We start from the raw sequence: 10,992 nt of genomic DNA, 5'->3' as shown, positions 1-10,992 counted from the left end.
CCTTTTCAAATGAAAAGTTTGTGTTATAAATTTTCTCCGATCGATTTCAAATTTGGGTAATGTAATCTACGTAACTAAAATTACAACTTTGCGTTCAAGGATTTTCAAAATATGCATTTTACAAATGCAGGCAGAACAAACAATACAAAATATCAAACAGTTGGGGACAACTAAGTATACATACACACACACACACATGCAAGCAGCTGTTCGTGTAGTTGCGTGCAAACGATTGAAATAGCCAAAGCAAAATGTGAGACACTAATGTGTGAATGTCCATACAAATGTACATATGTATCTACATGTGTATGTTTGTACATTCATCTTGCACTGACAGAGCAAGAAATGTTAATTAATTAAAAATTATTTAACATTTTTAAAAGTAATTTTTTCTTTGTTTATGCAGCAACAACAAATTACAAAGAACGCAAATATCAATCAAAATAAAATAAACTCGTCCTTTCTCGGACGTAGGAGAATCTGGATGCCAACTTTGGTTATTCTAGCTCTTATAGTTTCTAAGATCCTTGCGCTCATCCAGACGGACAGACGGACGGACGGACATGTCTAGATCGATTTCTCTCGTCAATTGTTAAAATTTCTTTAATTTAATTTCATGTTTATGTTTATATGGTATATAGTATATGTACATATATATAAATGGATGTATGTATGTTTGTGTGTACGTATGCATTTTTGTACGTAGAAATATGTTTGGCACTCAATGTGACCAGCAGAGCTTCAACAAAGACTCCAGCAATAATTGGCCATTCATCTTGACACACTTGTCCACGATTCGCTCGAATGGAGGTACGAGTATGTATGCGGGTGTGACTAACTACTTGCCCCATGCCATTGAACTTGCGTGAAAATCGAAGACCCCTAACCACAAGGTAGCGCATTTGGGTTTAAGCTATACGTGTGCACCCACACTCTACTCTACGGACTCTATGGACACACAAATACAAATCTGTATGGCACACTCGGCACATTCCGGCTTCTTTTGCTTTGAAGCAGTTTCTGCTTCAGTTTCCGTTGGCGGCATTTCCACTGCCGCCGCCGCAGCCGCCTCTACTCGCCACTTTGGTAGCAGTTGGTCGTGGCAGCATCAGGCGGCAAATAATGTAAAACGCCATTAGGCGAGATTTTCTCATACAAACAACAATTGTGCATTGGCACACAGGCCGTGAACGTGGACGTCGACTTCAATGCTGCTGTTACTGTTGCTGTTGCAGATGTGGCGAGGGGTGCGGTGGGAAGGGGATTGGTGCTGCCACAGTTCTGTTGGGCGTTGGGCATGAAATTCTTTTTTATGCGCATTTTGCACAAGTAAATGCCTTTGGGACGTGTGTATGTGTGTGTGTTTGTGTGTGTGTGCAGGAAAATCTCATGAAACCTAGCAAACGAAAACAATTTGGCCAGCACCAAATGTTGCGCGCCTGGCAAGTGGCAACATTTGTGTGGCAAGTTGAGCAAAGCCCGTACGCCAGGGTTGACTTGGCTAGGTGGGGGTTGGTGAGGGGGACTGAGTGCGGATTGCTGCTGCGACAAATTGAATGAAATCACGGCAATTTCGACGACAGCACACACACACATACATACGCGTGTGGGGAGGGCCACAAAGCTGCGACCAAAAACGCAAAGAGCGAGAGAAATAAAGAGACAGACAGAGAGAGAGAGAGTGAGAAATATTCATCCAATCGGGAAATCACAATGTTTGCTCACTGTTGACGCATAATTGAATTATTAATTTTTGTATTAAATAGCAATTGCAACTTTTCTGCACTGTATGCTGCTGTTATTGTTGCTGTTGCTGCTGCTGTTATTGTTGTTGCACATACACACGTACTGGCCAAATGGTTACCCAAACTGCTGACAGTTTTCCAGGCAGCCTGTCAGCTTCCCTGGCTGTCTGCCCGCCTGCCCGTCTATCTGTCTGCCTGCCTGTTTATCTGAACGTGGCGTGTATCGTGCCGATAAAGAAGTTGTTTACTCAGCGTCAATTCAGCACGCCCAGCAGCAACAACCAACGACCGAACGCCCGCCCACCCACTTGATCTGCTCCACTAGGGCAGGAGGTCACAATGAAGCTGTTTGTTTGCCTCCGTCGGCGTCGGTGTAGTTGTCTGTGAGAGTCTGTCTTTGTGTGTGAATATATGAGTGTGTGTGTGTGTGTGTGTGCGTCGCATTTTGACTGACTCTTGATAATAATTTTGCGCAACTGAGTGCGAGCAGATAACACTTCATGGACAGCCCGATGATGACTGCCTGCCCGGCTGTGTGCCTACCTCGCTGTCTGACACTACCAATGCTTCCTCCCCCTCCCATCCTCTTCAACATCCTCCTCCTCCTTTTCTTCAAAGTGCGCCCCATCCTGTTGTTTACTTTGGCGTAAATCTGTTTATGGGCGGCTCATAATGTGTTATGTGTGTGCGCACGGGTAAGTGAGTGGAATGTGTGCGTGGGAAATATAGTATAGATGGTTACTTTGTAGGGCTGCCGCCTGTTGCACCTGCGGCCAGGCTCGTTGTCTCATTATTCAAATTGCTTGTTGCGCGTCCATCATCATGGTTAGTCACTGGACAATCGCATGCAGAGCCGCGCAGCGGTATCTGCCTCAAGAGCCCGCGCTAAAATTGTCACCGTCATCGGCACAGTCGGCGGTGGCGGTGCCTGGGCTGGACATGAAAGGCAGAAACTATACAAACGAGGCAAGCATCTTGGTCACGGCTTTGTTTGCTCTCGAAAGCAGCATAGAAATAGAAAAGTGCGACCCTATATAGCGACGGCTCCTGTTGTTGACTGACGCCATGAAGTGTTAACAATGCGGGGTTCTGACGAGGCAAAGCGAAGAAAATGCAACATAGTTGTTGAAGCAAAGGCGATGGCCAACAGCGAGGAAAATTGTCAGAAATTGGCTTAAACATTTAAAATGTAATAAGTTTTCTGATAAACTAATGGCAATTCATAATTCTATCCGAAATATAAAAAATTTGAGTATTTTTTTTTTTGAGTATTTATTTCGAAAAGTATTAATTAAAATACGACAACGAGTCTAGTGTGAAGGTATTCCTAATCTGCGTGGATATAACAAATGCCTATTTACAGATACACTCGAAAACAAATTGCATAAAACAAATGAATATTTTCATATTCAATGCAATGTTCTAATATAAACAACGTAAATTAAACTTAACACATATTCAACTACTGATTTAAATGTGAATAATACGCAAAAAAAAGAGTAAATCTTTGCCATTAAAGTGTCACATGAACGCAATTTATTACACTCATTTCAAATTTAATCATTTAAATACAATAATATAATAATATTTTTATCAACATTGAATAAAATATGTATGTAGTGGATTTAAAAATAATACGATCCCTGTAATCGCAACTAATGGAAACCAAGGTAGTTACACTTATGGAAGCGGGGAACAATTTATAACTTGAACAAGAGAGAACGCTACAGTCGAGCAAGCCCGACAGTGTAATACCCTGTACCCAGGTAAACTTCCGTCACTGAGTTATATGCGCCCAAAGCAGCAGCAAAAAGAGGAAGAAGAAGAGCGAACTTGTTGCTGCAGTTTGAGGGGTTGTACTGGCGAGAATTTGTTTTGCTAATAACTTTTCTTAGAATTGACCGAATGGAATAAATTTTGAACAACAGTAGACAATTATATATGAATTATGTGTGCAAAGTTTGGTTTAGGTAGCAATTGAAATGTGGACGCTATTGACGAAATTCTGCAGCGGGGGAAGGGGGGAAAAATTAAAAAAAAAAAATAAACTCGTCCTTACTCGGATCTAGGAGAATCTGGATGCCAACTTTAGTTATTCTAGCTTTTATAGTTTCTGAGATCCTCGCGTTCATCCAGACGGACGGACATGTCTAGATCGATTTCTCTCGTCATGCTGATTCAGAATATATATACTTTATGGGGTCGGAGATGCTTCCTTCTGCATGTTACATACTTTGCACAAACCTAATATACCCTTTTTACCCTACGGGTACAGGGTATAAAAATTTACCGTTAACTGATATTTGTTTGCTCTTCTGCATTTGTTTCAAGGTTTGTTGTTGTTAATTTTCCAATTACCGTTAATGCAGATGGAATCATCAACTAAAGGTAAAATTTACGCAAAACGTTATAGGCAAAAAGTAAAATCAGATTTGCTTAAGCTGGAGATAAGCCGTGAAAAGGCAAAGGAAAGAGCATCCAGATTCAGGGAAAAATTATTGGAATCAAACAATAGAAAAGAAAAAGTAAAAGAGAGCAACCGACAAAGGCAACAACAATTCCGGGAGAAAAAGAAGAATGAAGGTCAAATTAATGCCAGTACGCAAGTCAATCAGCCCTACAGATGCAAACAAACCTTAGGAAAGGCTTTAAATAAAGTTTGGCATACAACAAAAACTAAAAATATAATTCATGACGATGCCTTTTCCTTTTATAAATTTGCTCAAAGTAACATAATTGGGATTAGATTAATGTACATTTCCTCAGAGCAGGTAGATAAGTTTTCAACTTTGTTGTTTGAAAAGTGGCAGGAGTTGCCGAACATACCTGGTATACACCAGATTCATTTTATATCTAGCGGCGAAGACTTGCAAATAAAAGCAGCTTCTTAAAACTAAACTTGCGTTAAATAATGTTTTAAAAACAATCTTAACTACAAATTTACCAAAGGAAATTCTGTCACGTAACGTCAGATAACGTAACGTCAGACGATAATTCCAATTTAAAAAAAACGAGTACAGATTTTTTAATTATATAACTTGAATAATAAACTTATATTTATTTAAAGCCTTCTGAAAGAAATTCAAGCCAAAAGTCCTTCCCAATTCGCAGAGTTTTGCCATTTTGTAATCCAAGTCAAAACCCACTTCCTTTTTTAGTAACGTAACGTCAGGGCCTATTTTTGCTTATATCTTATAAGTCTATGCGTCTATGTGAGTGTATGTATGTTTATGTGCGTATATTTATGTCTGTGTAAGCATTTTCGCAGTCAACTAAACAGCAACATCAACAACAGCCGCGGGCAGCGCTTGGGCAGCGCTTGAGCAGCGCTGCAGCAGCAAATATATTTATGGCTTTAACTTCTTGTTAAATCGGTCTATCATAGTGAAACATGGAATACGGACACATAATTACTAACTGGGGGTATTTGCAAAATTTTAGTTCGAAATTCCAAGAATTACGGGTGTTAGAGAAAATCGCATTTGCGGGGGAGGTAGGGAAATTCCAAAATATACATTTTCTGCGTATTCACATAAGGCATCTGGGACTAAAATTTGGTGTGCCTAGGTCTTATAGTCTCCGAGATATAGGCGAATATACGAATGGAAAATCGGGAAAACCCCCATAGGGGGGAAGTGGGGGGTGTTTATTGTATTACTCGTGTTTTTTATGAAGTAGTATCTATATATATAAAACAGTGTGTCCTGGTTGACTGATTGGTGATCAACGCACAGCCCAAACGGTAAAGGCTAGGAAGCTGAAATTTGGACTCAAATATCCTTTCATAGTCTAGGTGCCCACTAAGAAGGGATTTTGGAAAACTCGAGCTCCAAAGGGGGAAAAACAGGCTCCAACGTTAGTATGAAAAATCTAAAATTAACTTCAAACTTAGTTTTTATACTCTCAGAACAATTCCAAGAAAATCTGTATACTTTGTTTTTTTAATTTTTTTTTGGGCCTAAAATATGGGAGTTTTCCTGTAAAAACAAGAGAGAACGCTACAGTCGAGCAAGCCCGACAGTGTAATACCCTGTACCCAGGTAAACTTGCGTCACTGAGTTATATGCGCCCATAGCAGCAGCAAAAAGAGGAAGAAGAAGAGTGAACTTGTTGCTGCAGTTTGTGGGGGTTGTACTGGCGAAAATTTGTTTTGCTAATAACTTTTCTTAGAATTGACCGAATTGAATAAAATTTTGAACAACAATAGACAATTGTATATAAATTATGTGTGCAAAGTTTGGTTTAGGTAGCATTTGAAATGTGGACGCTATTGACGAAATTCTGTAGCGGGGGAAGGGGGGGAAAATTCCAAAAAATAAAATAAACTCGTCCTTACTCGGATCTAGGAGAATCTGGATGCCAACTTTGGTTATTCCAGCTTTTATAGTTTCTGAGATCCTTGCGTTCATCCAGACGGACGGACAGACGGACAGACGGACAGACGGACAGACGGACGGACAGACGGACAGACGGACGGACATGTCTAGATCGATTTCTCTCGTCATGCTGATCAAGAATATATATACTTTATGGGGTCGGAGATGCTTCCTTCTGTATGTTACATACTTTGCACAAACCTAATATACCCTTTTTACCCTACGGGTACAGGGTATAAAAATGTTGGGGCACAAAAGCAAACCGCGTCAACAGCCCACAGCCCAAACGGTAAAAGCTAGGATGCTGAAATTTGGGCTCAAGTATCCTATCATGGTGTAGATGCGCACTAAGAAGGGATTTTGGAAAACTCGAGCTCCAAAGGGGCGGAAACGAGTTCCAAAGTTTGTTTGAAAAATCCGCATTTTTTAGCTAATCGACATAAAACTTGGTTTCTAAAATCAATAAAAGAATGCAAAGAAAACTGCATACTCGGTTTTTTAAATTTTTAGTTGGAGCTTGAATTATTGGGGTTTTAATATTTATTCACTATTTCAAATGAAAAGTGTGTGTTATAAATTTAGTCCGATCGATTTAAAATTTGGGTAATGTAATCTACGTAACTAAATCTACAACTTTGCATTCAAGGATTTTCAAAATATGCATTTTACAAAAGCAGGCAGAACAAACAATACAAAATATCAAACAGTTGGGGACAACTAAGTATACATACACACACATACAAACAGCTGTTCGCGTAGTTGCGTGCAAACGATTGAAATAGCCAAAGCAAAATGTGAGACAATAATGTGTGAATGTCCATACATATGTGCATATCTATGTATGTACATATGTATCTACATATGTATGTATGTACATTCGTCTTGCACTGACAGAGCAAGAAATGTTAATTAATTGAAAATTATATAACATTTTTAAAAGTAATTTTTTCTTTGTTTAGTGCATTTGGCATTAGGGTTTTCATTAATAACTTTATGCAGCAACAACAAATATCAAATAGTTGGGGACATCACATACACACACTCACACACACAACAAGCAACAGTTCGTGTCTATGTGTGCGGTTCTCTACGTACGGTTGAAAAAGTAAAGAGAAACATAAGTACATTTGTATGTATGCCTGTGTATGAATATAGCATGTATGTACATTCGTATTAATGTATACATTGGACAATCGAACACAGTTGTTTGATTGTAAATAAAATAATGCTCTAAAAACAACAACAACTGCAAGTCATTCGCTCGCTCTTCTTCTTTCGTTTTGATCATTTACACCTGTTAATTTCAAAGGCAAAACGCCAAAAGTTTACAGTTACCGTCGCTAGGCAACGACTGCGTAAGCGATAGTAAAGCAGAAACCGAATAACGGAGCTACGCATATTCTGCTTCGCATTGCGGGCAGATGTATGTATATATGATTTGTTCTTATTGATCTCAATAAATAATTCGATTTTATTATTTAAATATTCTGCTTATTGCATTCAAACTTCGATATTTTGATGGTATCGGTGGCTTCAACTATCGAAAGTTTTACTCTAGCAAATTGAGATGAGAATTGTCAGTGCTTTTTGATCGTGGCTCATCGCTGCACGGCATTGACACGAGTGCCGTGTTTCATATTCCGAGTTTGTGCGTCGCCGTATTGACTCAATATGGCACGGAAAGACTCAAATGTGAATTTAAATTTGGACTCAAGTATCCTTTCATAGTATCCATCATAGTGTAGGAGCACACTAAGAAAGGCTTTTGGAAAATTCTAGCTCCAAGGGGGGAAAACGAGCTTTAAAAAATATTAGTTATAGTGGTCATGTTCGTTTAACGAAATAGTTTGGCAAGAACAAAAATGTAACGGACTATTGAACAATTTTTTGTCAAGAACAGAAAATGTTCATTTAAATACCTTAAATGCCTTCCTACTGGTAACCTTTAAGGTGAAAACATATGGGTAGGTTATGCACACACAAAATAAATACAATTGGAAACATTATATTGAGCCGGGCTAAGGCGGGCAATACCTGCTAGTTGAAATTACTTTTCCTAACCACTGTGCCATTAAAAATTTGTATGAAAATAAAAAAAATCGATGCATCGATGTTTCGTTGCGATGTATCGAAGTACAATCGATGGCACTTGTCGATATATCGATTGTGTGAAAAATCGATGTTTTGTAGTTTATTTACAACCCTACTAACTACTAAAACTGCGGTGGAGTGTGGGTGGGGGGGGAGGGGGTTGTATCAAAACAGAAAAATAAACTTGATCTGCCTAGGGCTTAGGGGAACCTGGATACCAAGTTTGGTAATTCTAGCTCTTGTACCTTCTGAGATCCTTGTGCTCATACAGACGGACGGACGGACGGATCTTGACCCCCCTGGACTAAATCCTGGCTACGCCCATGTGTCCGTATACCAAGTTTCACTATGATAGACAGATTTAACAAGAAATTATAGCCATAAATAGATTTGCAGACCACGCGCTGCCCGCAGCTGTTGTTGATGTTGCTGTTTGGTTGAGTGCAAACATGTTTACACAGACACGAATAGATGCGCATAGGCATTCATACACTCACATAGACGCAATTGCTTTCTATATGTGCAATTATACACCCTTTACGTGAGTTCCAATACCGAGAGAGGTAAAATAGATCCAAATTTTTTATTTTTATTTTTCTTAAGAGTATTTCAAAGTCGGGACACCCGACTTTAGCTTTTTAACTTGTTTTTAATTATCAAATAGGTTAGGATAAATAATAAATGAAGTTACTATGCTTAAGTTTAAACATTAATCTTCGATTCTACGTTTAAATTTTGTTAATATTTCATTTCGTCTTGAAGTTATACTCATTTAAAACTTTTACAATGGGCTGGGTCGAATAATGTGAACCATTGTAAATTTTTTATACCCTGTACCCAAAGCGTGAAAGGGTATACATACTAGTTTTGTGCGAATGTATATAACATACGGAAGGAGGCGTGACAGCCCCCAAAGATACATACATTTTTTATCAGGATGACAAGACGAGTCGATATAACCATGTCCATCTGCCTGTCTGTCCGTCTGTGTGAACGGAAGGATCTCAGAAAGTACAAGAGCTAGAATAACCAAACTTGGTATCCACATTCTCCTAAGTCCGAGAAAGGACGAGTTTGTGTTTTTTTTCTGATGCGGTTGTAATGGCCACAAAAGAAGAAAGAAGAAGTTACATCCAATTAGTGCTTATGTGTCCGTATGCCATGTTTCATCATGATAGCTCAATGTTGAAGGAAGTTATAGCCACAAATATAATCTCTGCCGAAGCTCTGCCCGCAGCTGTTGTTGTTGTTGCTGCTATGGATGTAAATGTATGCTGTTGAAATTGTACACAAACACTTATGTATATATGCATATGTTGAATATTTTATATTAAATTAAATTAATTAAAATTTTTAAGAGTTGAGCCAGCTCGACTTTAGCATTCCTTTCTTGTTTGAATAGGGTATTTGCATTACTTTGAAAGCTTGAATTGTTTGTCATCTTATCATACTAGTGTAGTTAGTTACTAAATAGAAGTCCACCTGTTGTGAAAATAATTGGGCACCGTGCCCAATACTTGTATTGTTTGTCTAGACAACATTGTTGAAACTTCTTTCGAAAAATATAACACTTTAGCGTTCAACTTTATCCTATTCCTAAGCAATTGCGCAACAACAGCCAATGAGAAGATGTCAGCATATGATATACTGACATATGTATTTATGCATGTATGTTTATGTATGCATGCCTAAAGGCTAGGAAGAAAACAGTGGGAGCAGCGGAAGCAACAACAAAGGTACAAGGACAACAAAAATGTGCAAGAAACAAATGTGTGTGTGCAAAGCAACAGCATGAGCTAGAACTACAACAACATCAAGAATTGTGGCACTGACAGCAGCAGCAGCAGCAGCAACAAAACAGCAAGAGAAACCGTTATTAAAGATTTTGAATACCTAATTATGAAAATGTCAGTCGCAAACGTTTTTTGGAAGTAACAAACACAGCACGCACACCCACACAGAGTGCGCGACAGAGAGAAAGAAAACGAGAAAGAGAGAGGGAGAGAGAAAGCAAAGGGGAAAGAGAGTAGGCTAAGTGAGAGAGACGTATCGGGAGAAAGAGAGGCAGCCAGTGAACGCCAAGCCAACTCCTGCATGTGTATTCTGTGTGTGAGTGTGTATGTGAGTTTGTTGCCTAGTGCTGTTGATGTCAGCGGTTGGTAGCTGCGGCTCAAAAGCACTGTTTATTGTTGTTGTTTTTACTATTATTGTGGGTAGCAACAACAATAATTTCGTTTGTGATGTGCCTGCCCGTTCTGCTGCTCAGCTCAGTTCGCTTGCACCAGCAACAACAACAACAGCAACAAAATATGAAAAATTCCATTTTCATGTCACTCAATTGAATTTCCATTCAAGCTTTTTTGCAAGTGACTGACGACGACGCCGACGTCGCTGGCGGCGACTCCTTTGCGTGTTGCTTAAACATTTGTTGTTGCTGTTATTATTGTTGCTCTTGTTACTGCTGCAGCGTTTCCTATTTTATGGATGCCTGTGTGTGTGTGTGCATGTGCGTGTGTATGTTTGTGAATGTTTTGTATTTTTTGGTTTCTCCTGCTAAATTAATTGCCTACGGAATTGTAGTTAGTTGTGCCATTGCTATGGCTATTATTGTTGTTGCTGCTGCTACTGCTGATGCTGCTGTTGAAAGCTCAAACACAAATACAAATGCAAATCGCCTGCCAACAACAATAACAGCAACAACAACTAGAGCCCAACAATGGCATATAAACCAAAAGTCCTCTCCCATATTTACAGCATATATGAAAAATAAATAAATTTCG

The sequence above is a fragment of the Scaptodrosophila lebanonensis genome, unplaced genomic scaffold (genome assembly GCF_003285725.1).
Source record: "Scaptodrosophila lebanonensis strain 11010-0011.00,11010-0021.00 unplaced genomic scaffold, SlebRS2 tig00000001-arrow-pilon, whole genome shotgun sequence".
Taxonomy (NCBI): Eukaryota; Metazoa; Arthropoda; class Insecta; order Diptera; family Drosophilidae; genus Scaptodrosophila; species Scaptodrosophila lebanonensis.
This window is presented reverse-complemented; position numbering follows the sequence as displayed.